Below are 12464 nucleotides of genomic sequence, written 5' to 3' on the forward strand. Positions count from 1 at the left end.
GGCTGTGCAAAGAAATGATCAATCATCTGTCAAGAATTATTGCTTCTTAATGTAAAAAGGCCATTTAATTGGCCATTTGGCATTGCAGACCTGGCAACTGTGTCTAACCTGCAATCATCATTCATAAAATCTAATTAACTCTACGCTCTTTGAGGAGCAAAGATCATGTTGCACACATGCGCACATTTGTGCATACCTCTTGGTGTCTGACACATAGTAGGCAATCAGGAAATATGTATTAACTTGACTGGATGCACTAATCACTGTAAAATGTTAGAGAGTAGCCTGGAGGGTGTGGCTCAGTTGGCTGAAGTGTCGTCCTGCAAACCGAAGGGTTGTGAGTTTGATTGCTGGTCAGGGCATACACCTAGGTTGCAGGTTTGATCCCTGGCCAGGGCATGTACAAGAGGCGGCCAATCTCTCTGTCTCTGTCTCTGTCTGTCTGTCTGTCTGTCTCTCTCTCTCTCCCAGCCTTTAAAAGCAATGAAAAAAAAATGTCCTTGGGTGCGGACAGTATATCAGAGAAGTACATCATACATAACTTGTCATATCATCCATCCAAGTTCTCATAGCTGCATGATTTTAGGAAACCACTTCCTCTCTGCAGCTGTGCGTTACCATCAGAAAACAGAGTTAGACTGGAGGATCTCTGGGGTACCCTCCTGCTCCGAAATCCTAAATGCGGATGAGCAGCCCATGTCTCCATGTGGGGAACATTGAATGTCAGGGCCCTATTCGTATTTGCTTTAGGGGCTGAATTAAACATCACTTCTGTTTGAAGTGGGAAATGGGCGGGGGGGGGGGCAGTTGGTGGCTGATTTATAAATAGTGAGATTTATAAGTTTTTCCCCCTTACAAACCACAGATTGGTCAATGAGGCGATTTCCATATATGCATGAAGATTAGAAAATCTGAGCTGTGAACCTCTATCCCATATGTGCTTCTTGGACTTCAGGTTAAAGAAGGGAGGTCCTTCCTTTATATCTTCCAGTAGAGGGAGCCAGATTTTAAGCATTAACCAGACTATTCCATGGAAAAGTTTGCCTGATTAGAAAAAGAAAACAAGTATTTTTATACTGAGTCCTTATTTCTGGGTTTTATACAAAACAGTAGAAACTGATCATAGAGACCAGCACTAATTCTCTACAAGACAAGAGTCGCTCTAGTAATAAATAATTTTTTAATCCCTCCCTATCAATCTCATCACAAGTGGTAGGATTTTTACAAACATTTATTCAAGTTGTTGGTATCTAACTTCAAGTTAAAAAATATATATACTATGAAAGTATCAAAACTAATTGTTTTTTTTAGTGGGGACTTCTTGAATTTACAGGTAAAGAGAAAAGTCCTTTTCTTTTTTAGTGAGATATAACAGACATGTAACATTGTATTAGTTTTAGGTGTACAACATGATTCTGTATATGTATAATTGCCAAACAATTGCCACTATAAATTTAGTTGCATCCATCACCACACATAGTTATAATTTTTCCTTGTGGCGAGAACTTTAAGATTTACCCCCTTAGCAACTTTCAAATATACAATACTGTGTTGTTAGCTACACTCACTATGCTATATATTCTATCCCAAGCACTTATTTATCTTGTAACTGGAAGTTTGTGCCTTTTGGCTGCCTTCATCCATCCCACCCAACCCCCTCTGCCAACCCACCCCTGTTTTCTGTGTCTATGAGCTCTGTTTGTTTGCTTTCAAGTCCACTATCACCAAGATCCTAGTATTTGTTTCTGGCTGATTGATTGCACTTGGCATAATGCCCTCAAGGCTCATTCATGCTGTTACAAATGGCTTCATTTCTTTATTTTTTATAGCTGAATAATATTCTATTGTGTGTGTTTATATATCACATTTTTATTCATTCACCTGTTGATGGACCCTCAGGTTGTTCCCATGTGTTGGCTACTATAAATAAGGCTGCAATGGCCATAGGGACGGGAAGATATCTTTTCATGGGGGTGATTTTATTTCCTGTGGATAAATACCCAGAAGTAAAATTGCTGGATCTCATGGTGGTTCTATTTTCAATTTTTTTCTTTTTTTAAATACAGTTATTCCAATTTTCCCCCTCCACCTGTTTCCCCCCTTCCCTACAGTGATCCCCCCTCCCTTAGTTGCTGTCCATGGGTTGTGCATGTAAGTTCTTCGGCTCCTCCATTACCTATACTCTTCTTAACCTCCCCTGTCTATTCTGTACCTACCCAATTATGCTTCTAAATCCCCATACCTTTTCCTCATTCTCCCCCTTCCCCCTCCCAGCTGATAACCCTCCAAATGATCTCCAGATTTATGGTTTTATTCCTGTTCTAGTTGTTTGTTTAGTTTGTTTTTGCTTTTTAGATTCAGTTGTTCATAGTTGCAAGTTTGTTGTCATTCTAGTGTTCAGAGCCTCCATGCTGTTTCCCATAGTACTGCACCATCTGACGTTCGCACCAGTAGAGGACAACAGTTCCTTTTGGTCCACATTCTGGCCAACACTGGTTACCTATTGCCTTTTGGATGATTGCCATTCTGACAGATGTGAGGTCATCCCTCATTGTGATGAATGATGTTGAGCATCTTTTCATGTAACTGTTGGCCATTGATTGGCACGTAGTCTTTAGAAAAATGTCTTTTTAGTTCCTCTGCTCATTTTTAATCATAATTTTTTCTATTGAATTGTATAAATTCTTTATATATTTTACATATAAACTCTATCAAATATGCGATTTGCAAATATTTTCACTCATTCTGCAGGGTGCCTTTTTATTTTGTCGATGGTTTCCTTTGATGTACGGAACTTTTTGATATGGCCCCTCTTGTTTAGTTTGGCCTCTGTTGCTTTTGATTTTGGTGTCAAATCAAAAAACTTATTGCTAATACCAACATCAAGGAGTTGGCCCCTTACATTTTCCTCCAGGAGTTTTATGGCTTCAGGGTTTTGTTTGGGGTTTTAATCCATTTTTGGTTGATTTTTGTGTATGGTGCAAGATAGAGTTCTAGTTTTACTTCTTTGCATCGGGCTGTCCAGTTTTCCCAGCACGTTTCTTAAAGAGACTGTCCTTTTCCCATTACATATTCTTAGTTAAGGACAGTGTTTTGATTTCCTCATGAAGGAGGAAACAGCTTGTAGACTGTAGCCTTCGTTCCCTTGCGCAGGAAAGCTTTCGCGCTTCGAAATAATGAGGACCCCTCTCTCGAGAAGTGTCCTGGGTTGAATTGTATCCTTCCCCCAAAACTTCATGTGTTCAAATTCTAACCCCCAGTACCTCACAATATGACCTTATTTGGAAATAGGGTCACTGCAAATGTAACTAGTTAAGGTAATACCAAACTCGGCTGGAGCCCTAATCCATTATGGCAGCTGTCCTTTGAGGAAGGAAAATTTGGACACAGATACACACACAAGGAGAATGCCATGTCAACAGAAGACAGTGATTGGGCTGATGCCAGCAAACTGTCAGAAGCTAGGAGAGAGTCTCCTCTTCATAAAATTCTAAACCTCACTGACTTAAATAAACTGGGACAGTTGTCCAGAATGACCCATCTTCTAGGTGTGTTGCTTACTTCTTCATGATGTCATTTTTCTTATTCTTCTAGTCTTTGCATTTCCTATAAAGTGAATGATACAACTAAAGGCTATTTTCAAGTTAAACATTTAGGTAGACTACATGATAGGTGATATTAAATGTTTTATATCAAACATTTTAAAATGGTAGTCTGGTGAAATCCTCAAAACAGAATGTGTTGAGCAGACATTTATACATTATAAAAATGTATTTTCTCTGAAGTAGAAAGTGATAAAGAATATTTCTGAATTGATCATATCCCTGGAAATAAAAACCTCCTGAATATACCTATCAATTTACTTGCCACAAGGGAAGGTATGAGACAGGTACTCCTAAACACGAATCAAAGTCACCTATTCAAGTTTTCTAACAATTTCAACAGACTTCCTTGGCCTTATCCAACTCATTAATGCCTCCAGTATATTTTGGATGTGTTCCATTTATTTATTCAAAACTATCTGCTGAGCGCCGCTCACATGACATACTCACACTACCTAGTGCAGATACAGAAGTAAATGCCCCTGCCCTCATAAAGCGCACCTTCTGTTTATAACTCAGAGCTAACCCAGACCGAAAATCTTTAACTCTGGGAACGTGCTCTCTTATCACAAATTCACACTCTCCCCACTTTCTCACCCACCCATTTCTCCAAATCCCGTAATTCCAACTCACTAGGACCTTCAGACTCCTGGCCACCCACACACCCACACTTGAACACACTTCCCTTCTTAAGAAATTTGGACCCACGCATAGTGAAGCATTTCAGCAACTTTCTAAGAACTTTCTAACACGTTAATCTTTTTATTACACACCTCCATCCATAATGATTTTCACACTCACTCACTCTTCATAAGTAAACTCAGACTTCCCTTATTTTTAATTACTAACTCTATATCCACTGCAGAAAACTCTAATAGCCCAGATCATTCTTTTAGGCCCCATTCTCGTTACCTCCAGCTACCTGCTGAATGTCCTGACTTGGATGTCCCAAATTCAACATGTCCCAGACAGAACTCATCTTCCTCCACATCCCCACGTTTCCGTCAGAGTTCTCTATCCTCATTAATGGCAGCATTGCCAACATGGTGGGCTCCTACCTGTTCCCCTCCTTATCTAACTAATCACTAAGAACTGACAACTCAAATCTTAAACTTCTCTGTCTGCTGCTGCCTGTCCACACTGACAAGTCTCTCCTGCACTCTTATGGGAGCTTCTTTACTGGTCTTTCTGATTTCAGCTGTGCCCCGGCCAAGTATTCCTCTACAGTGCCTTTGAATTACCTTTCTAACAATATTTCTTATGGTATTATTCACTGCTTAAAGCTCGTCATCTCCTGGACAAAGTCTTTCCTTCTGCATGACACACATGGTCTTTCAGACCCGGCTCCTCTCTTCATCTGCTGCTTCAGTGTCTTAGTCAGTTCTGAGGGCTATTACAAAATTCTATAGACTGGGTGACTGTAACAACAAACATTTATTTCTCACAGTTCTGGAGGCTGTGAAGTCCAGTATCAAGGGGCAGACCGCTCTCTTCCTGGCTTTCAGGCAGCTGTCTTCTTGCTTTGCCCTCAGATGGTGCCAAGAGAGAGTACTCACTGGTCTCTTCTTACAAGGGCACTAATCCCAACATAAGGATCCAACCCTCGTGACCCATTTAAACCTAACCACCTCCCAAAGGCCTGTCTCCTTGTACCAGCACATGGGGGGTTGGAACTTCGACTTCTGAACTCGGGCGGGGCACAAATACTTAGCCAATAACTCTAAGCTCCTACCACTTTGTATCACTCTCCTAAACAATAAGAATCCTCCTAAACCTATCCTGCCTCTGTGACTTTCTCAGGCTGTTGCCTCTGTCTAGAATTCTCTCCTTGTCACACCTTGTTCCACATAGCAACACCCACTTCCTTTTGGGCAAATGAGTACTCTTTCACGAGTATCAGCTCAAGTGTCCCTCCTCATTGAGAGCCGTCTCTGACTTTCCCTGACAGACCAAAGAACATCTCTAAGATTCCATATATTTGCAGACATAACCATTATAGCAATTATCATAAAAAATTATTGTCTGTCCATAGGTCTGTTTCCCATATAATCTATGGTATTAGAGACGAGTTGTTCCTAGGTGCTTAATAAATGTGAAATAAGTAAATAAATAAATAGGGAACATACATTCTAACGAAAACACAGTACTACTATGTCTCCCACTGTGAAAAGTGTTTATTATGCAGAAGTCATTTACAGTCCATATTGAAATAAATGTCAGAAAGAAAATAAGCATACAAAAGCTTACAGCCCAATGAATTTTCACAAAGTGAATAAATATAGTCTGGCAACTACCACCCAGATCAAGAGAGGAAGCAGCCCGCTTCCTGAAGCAGCCCTAAAGCGCCTCCCAGTCACACCCCCAAAGATAATTACCATTTCAACTTCTAACATTAATTTTTAAATTTTCCATTAATTTTCCATTAATTTCATGTTTTGAACTTTTTAGGAATAAAATTACATAGTAGTTTTTTTGCACCTCTGGACCCAACTGCCATTTCTTTACCTTTTTCTTGGGGGTGTGGGGGTGGAATCTAGTTTTGCTGAGTTTACATAGAAGTGTTTTAACTATTTGAGAAACAAGGTATTTTATCCAAGCAAATCAACTTACAGAAAAAGTTTCACATCACAAAGCTTGGCTATCAAATATCACATGTCTGTTACAAGTTTTTAGCCAGCATCTTCAGGTCCCAGCATTCAACACAAATACTTTTTTAATGTTTAATTTAATTTTATTTTAGAATAGTTTTAAGCTTCCAGAAAAGTTGTGAAGACAGCATAAGGAATTATCATATACTCCTCAATCAATTTTCTGTGTTATTAACATTAGTGTGGTATATTTGTTACAATTAACAAACTAGTGTTGATACAGTATTATTAACTGAGGTTCACACTTTATTCAACTCTCCTTAGCTTTCAGCTAATGCCCTTTTGCTGTTCCAGGATTCCATGCAGGATGTTACAGCATATTTAGTAACCGTGTATTCTTAGGCTCCTCTTGGTTGTGACAGTTTCTCGGATTTTCCTTGTTTTTGATGACTTTGAAAGTTTTGATGAATACTGGTTAAATATTTTATAGAATGTCTCTCGGTTGGAATTTATCTAATGTTTTTCTCATGGTTATACCGGAGCTACTGGGTTTTAGAGGAAGGCCACTGAGGTCAAGTGCCATTTTTATCACATGGTATCAAAGGTGCAGACCATCAACATTATTATTAATGCTGATGTTGACCTGCCCACCGGGCTGAGGATTCTCCACTATGAAGTGGCTCTGTTCCCCATCTTCACTGGGGACTATTTGGAAGAAAGTCACTATGTGCAGCCCACACTTAACACACTGGAATCTCTGCTCACGCCCCCAAGGGTGGGGTATCTATCTACATAATTTGTTTGGAACCTTCTACATAGGAGATTCTCTATTATTGTCCATTTCTTTATTTAGTCAATCATTTATTTACTCATGGATATTTATTTTATACTTTGGGTTACAGTCCGATACCATTTCTTAAATTTTGTTGCTTAAACTTATGTTCCAGCTGTGACCACTTGGAGCTCTTCCCCGTTGACTCCCATGTTCCTTTGACATATCTCCATCACTGTGTGTTGAACACTATTTTTAAAAATTATTTTATTGCTGTTCAATTACAATTGTCTGCATTTACTCCCCTCCCCTCCCCCCCAGCCCCAGCCAAACCCTCCTCCCTCCCTTGCTTCCACCCCTCCTTGGTTTTGTCCATGTGTCCTTTATAGTTGTTCCTGAAAACCCTTCCCCCACCCTATTATCCCCTCCCACTTCCCCTCTGGTTACTGTCAGTTTGGTCTTCATTTCAATGTCTCTGGTTATATTTTGCTTGCTTTTTTCTTTTGTTAATTAGGTTCCAGTTAAAGGTGAGATCATATGATATTTGTCCCTCACCACCTGGCTTACTTTACTTAGCATAATGCTTGAAAATATGGAACGCGTCACGAATTTGCATGTCATCCATGCGCAGGGGCCATGCTAATCTGCTCTGTATTGTTCCAGTTTTAGTACACAGCGAGCACTGTTGAACACTTTCTCACTCTCTGGAGCTACAAGATGCTCCAGACTCACCGTATACATTTCCTGCATCACCTAGAACTCCCTGCACCTCCAAAGAATCCTAGTGCCACAAGCACTTTTATGTCCAACATCGCCTCAGGGTGGGTAGCCAATGTAGATTTTCTATGGTTCAGTTCTAAAAGCCTAAAAATGTTTTAAAATTTCATCATTGAAATTTTTCCATGAATAATCCCTACCTCCATCTCTCAGCAGAAACTGAGATGTGAGACAATCTGCTTATTCTCTACTCTTTTTCTACTCAAGACTTCATCTGAGACAAGCTCATCTTCAGAGAAATCCAAGATTCTTCAGCATGCCATATGTTTGGCAATCTCTTGAGATAATTTTCCCCACCTGATTTCTCTAAAATGAGAGGCCTTAAATTTGACTCCACACCCACTTCATCTACTTTTCAATAATTGTCTTATCACATCTTTCAATTACCCATTTCCTTGAGCTTTTTCTTCCCTTTCACGGCCAGTTTTGCAGTTATTCAATAAAATCAGAAATGCCAACAGCTTCTTTTTCTATCTTTCTACTTTATGAATCAGCTTTTTGCACACTCCACTGGATTTTACAGAGAAGAAAGAGGTGTACCGAAGAGAAATGCTCTTTAATTTTTGATTTTCCTGTGTTCTTTTCTTCAGCTGGCTTGAACAGAAAAGTGTTTCCAGATTCCTCTATTTGCTTGAGCTCTTAAGAAATATTTCTTTATTTGGTGTACTCCAATTTTTAAAATGCCACTTTATACTCTGTGCAGTTTGTTTTTTTAAGTAGTGACTAAGGGCTTTTCAATGGCTAACTTTTGGGCCTTTTTTTTTAAGCCAAATCAACTTGTTTTATAAATCATGTTTTATTGTTTAATTAGAGTTAGCATAAAATATTATATTAGTTTCAGGTGTACACCCCAGTGACTAGACATTACATAACACACTAAGTGATCATTCCAATAAATCTTATACCCATCTAATACCACGCATAGATATTAGAATATTATTGATTATATTCCCTATGCTGTACTTAAATCCCCATGTTTTTCTGCTACTACCAATGTGTATTTCCCTCTACTTAATCCCTCTACTTTTTCCATCCAACCCCATAATCCCCCTCCCATCTGGCAATCATCAAAATGTTCTCTGTATCTATGAGCCTTCTTCTGTACTGTTTGTTCATTTTGTTTTTTTAGATTCAATTGTTGATACATACGTATTTATTGACATTTTATTGTTCATATTTTAATCTTTTTTTCTTCTCTCTTCTCCCCCCCTCCTCCTTCCCCCTCCTCCTCTCCCTCCTCCTCCTTCTTCTTCTTTACATTTCATGTGATACTGACTTGGTGGTGATGACCCTTTACCATTCCATGTAACACTAATTTGGTGATGATGAACTCCTTTAACTTTTTCTTTTCCGGGAAGCTCTTTATATGGCTTCCAATTCTTTTTTTTTTTTTTTTTTTAAAGAGGGGAAAGGAGGGAGAAAGAGAGGGAGAGAAACATCAATGTGTGGTTGCCTCTTGTGCACCCCATTACTGGGGATCTGGCCTGCAACCCAGGCATGTGCCCTAAACTGGGAATCAAACCGGTGACTCTTTGATTCGCAGGCCGGCACTCAACCCACCGAGCCATACTGGCTAGGGCTACATGTCTTCCAATTCTTAATGATGGCTTTGCTAGGTAGAGTAATCTTGGCTGTAGGTTCTCGCCTTCCATTACTTTGAATATTTCTTGTTAACCCTTCCAGCCTGTAAAGCTTCTGTTGAGAAATCAGCTGACAGTCTTATGGGAGCTCCTTTGCAGGTAAGTAACATTTCTCTTGTTGCTTTTTAAGATTCTCTCTGTTTTAATCTTTTGTATTTTACTTATGATGTGTCCTGATGTGGGCCTCTTTGGGTTCATCTTGCTTGGGATTGTCTGTGCTTCCTGGGCTTGTATGTCTATTTCCTTCACCAGATTAGAGAAGTTTTCCATCATTATTTTTTAAAATAGGTTTCCAACTCCTTGCTTTCTCTCTACTCCTTCTGGCACCCACATGTGAATGTTGGTACACTTGAAGTTGTCCCAGACGCTCCTTACACTGTCCTCATTTTTTGGATTCTTTTTGTTGTTCTGATTGGGTGTTTTTTTGCTTCCTTATATTCCAAATCACTCTTTTTATTCTTGGCTTCATCTACTCTACTGTGATTCCCTGTAAATTATTCATTTTAGTTAGTGTATTCTTCATTTCTAAATGGTTCTTTTATGGTTTCTATGTCCTTTTTTGCTGTTTAAGTTCTCTCTATCTACTCTTCCCCTGAGTTCACTGAGTATCATATAATGAGTGTTTTAACTCTACATCTAGTAGATTGCTTGAGTCCATTTTATTTAGTTCTTCTGGAGTTTTGTTCTGTTCATTCATTTGGACATGTTTTTTTGTCTCCTCATTTTGGCAGCCTCCCTGTGTTTGCTTCTGTGTATTAGGTAGAGCTGATATGTCTCTTGGGCTTGGTAGAGTGGCCTCATGTAGTAGATGTCCTGTAGGATCCAGTGGCACATCCTCCCTGTTCACCTGAGCTGGGCACTCCAGGTACATGCCCCCTGAAATGGGCCGAGTAAGTCTTCCTGTTGTAGTTGAGCCTTGATTGCTGTTGGCACATCAATGGGAGGGGTTTATCCCAGGTAAATTGGCTGCAAGGACTGTCTGCAACCACCATGGAGAATCAGATGTGCAGGGGCCCACTCCACAGAGCAGGACCTAATTCAGTGGGGTTCTGGTCCCTACTGAGTCTTCCCCTTGAGTGTATCATTTGTGGAGGTGGTTGGGTGGTGCTTTGACATTCCCCAGTCCTCAGGGGGGCCTTCACAGCTGACACAACTCAATTTTTATCTGCCACATGTGGGTGTGGGACCAAACTCTTCCATGTCCTTGCCCTTCCTACCAGTCTCAATGTGACTTCTTCTTTATATTCTTAGTTGTAGGACTTCCATTCAGCTAGATTTCAGGCAGTTCTTAATGACAGTTGTTCTGTAGTTTAGTTGTATTTTTGATGTGGTTGTGGGAGGACTCAAGTACCCTGTTTATCTATGCCACCATCTTGACCAGAAGCTACCCCCAATCAACTTTTTAAATTATCAGTGTTACATCAATTATCTTATCAATATATTACCTGAATTAAATCTACTGGGCTTTGCATAAATTTTTACTAAACATGTGAGTTAAATGCATCAAAATATACAATATTGAAAAATATTCTCATTTTAATCCATTTTTTTAATCTCTCCCCATTTTCCAATCATAAGATGAATTTCTCCTCTCCCAAATATTTCCTAATTTGTTTCAGGTTTTCCTTTTCAATTTGTCTTCCTACTTGGTAACTCTACCCATTTGTACAGAATGAAATTATGTTTCAGTAAATGCAAACTTTCTTCTAATAATTCTTGAGGTTAGGCTAAGAACCTGTAGAATATCATATAGTCATAAATGAATACTTATTAGGCATCTACATGAATTCAACACATTAAATGTTAAGGCAAAAAAGATTCTCATTAAGTCCTTAGTCTGGTAGTACAATGTAGAATAAAATATTTATTATATACAAATACTCAATTCTGCCTCTACTAAAATGATGGTTGAAAAAAATGAGAGTTGAAGTCATGGGCCACAAGTTCTAGTGGTATGTAATTAAAATAGAGTGAAATGTGACGTAAGCAGCTTTGAGAATGCAAAGCAGGAGTTAGCCGTTACCCTTTGTTTAGAGAGATGAGACGTATAGGTCCCGCACCTGCACCTGCCCGTGACCATAGCAGGTAAGGTAAACCTATACTTCTTTCATCGTCGTGAGGTTGAATTTCTAAGTCTGTTTCTTAAGAGGGATACTTGGGCTTCTTCCCCCTTGTTGATGGAACCTGGATTTTTAAAAATCTACTTCAAATATGTATGTGGTACTTACTGGATACTTACTGGACAAAAGTTAAATTTGTCCCCCATCCTTATTTAGAAATTGCTTAGAGCAATGTTTTCCCTACTATTTTACATGAAATACTAATATTGCGGGAAACATAAATGGATATTCCCTGCACAAATGATTCTATGATGAAATAGTTTGGGAAATGCTGGATTAAAAAGGGTTTAACCGCCTTCTGTTCTACAGAATTTCTCAGGATCCTTAACATTTGAATGTGCATTGTAATGCTCCAAGACAGGGATGTGGCAAATAGCACTCCCCAGAGGCATTTGGCCACAGAACTCTTTCTTCAAGGAACATCTATTAATGCCCCCAGACAAAAATTCAGGAAGTGCTATATTAATGTAAAGAGCAAGGAAGAAATTGAAAATGGTTGTTGGGAGGATGGTGATGCTGTGAACAGCAGCAGGAAACGGAGAGCGCAGCTTGCAGGAGAAGATTACTTCATTCTGAAGTAACCCTGCCTGGTGGAGACCAGCGGTGCGTGTGAGACCAAGCTCCAGGACAGAGGCAGGGCTGGAGCCGCTGATTATTATTGATCACACGGCCTCCGCCACACAGCCTCAGGACTCCGATCCATTACAATCACCTCTGAGATAGGTCGCAAGTAGCTTTTTACTAATACTAGTGTAAACACCAAGTTTGCAAAGGATTTACACTTTTAAAAAATAAAGGGTATTCAAGATCTTTCTCTATGTAATGAAATGAAGAAAATCTATTTTCTCAGAAACTGGTGGCTGAATGGATGCTTTGATAACCCTCTGAGGGTGGAGGCTACCCTGCCAGGTCCTCAGATCAGGAGTCAATAGGCAGAGTTTACGGGCAAGAGACAGGAAACGGGT

The 12464-nt window shown here is 39.6% G+C and overlaps 1 non-coding gene across 1 annotated transcript; it reads right to left on the reverse strand.

Moving 5' to 3' along the window:
* Nucleotides 1-7548: 7548 nt before the first annotated feature.
* On the reverse strand, nucleotides 7549-7656 carry LOC112300422 (U6 spliceosomal RNA). The gene has a single exon (XR_002974389.1). It is a non-coding gene; the product is annotated as a U6 spliceosomal RNA (small nuclear RNA).
* Nucleotides 7657-12464: the final 4808 nt, after the last annotated feature.

The sequence above is a fragment of the Desmodus rotundus genome, chromosome 1 (genome assembly GCF_022682495.2).
Source record: "Desmodus rotundus isolate HL8 chromosome 1, HLdesRot8A.1, whole genome shotgun sequence".
Lineage (NCBI taxonomy): Eukaryota > Metazoa > Chordata > Mammalia > Chiroptera > Phyllostomidae > Desmodus > Desmodus rotundus.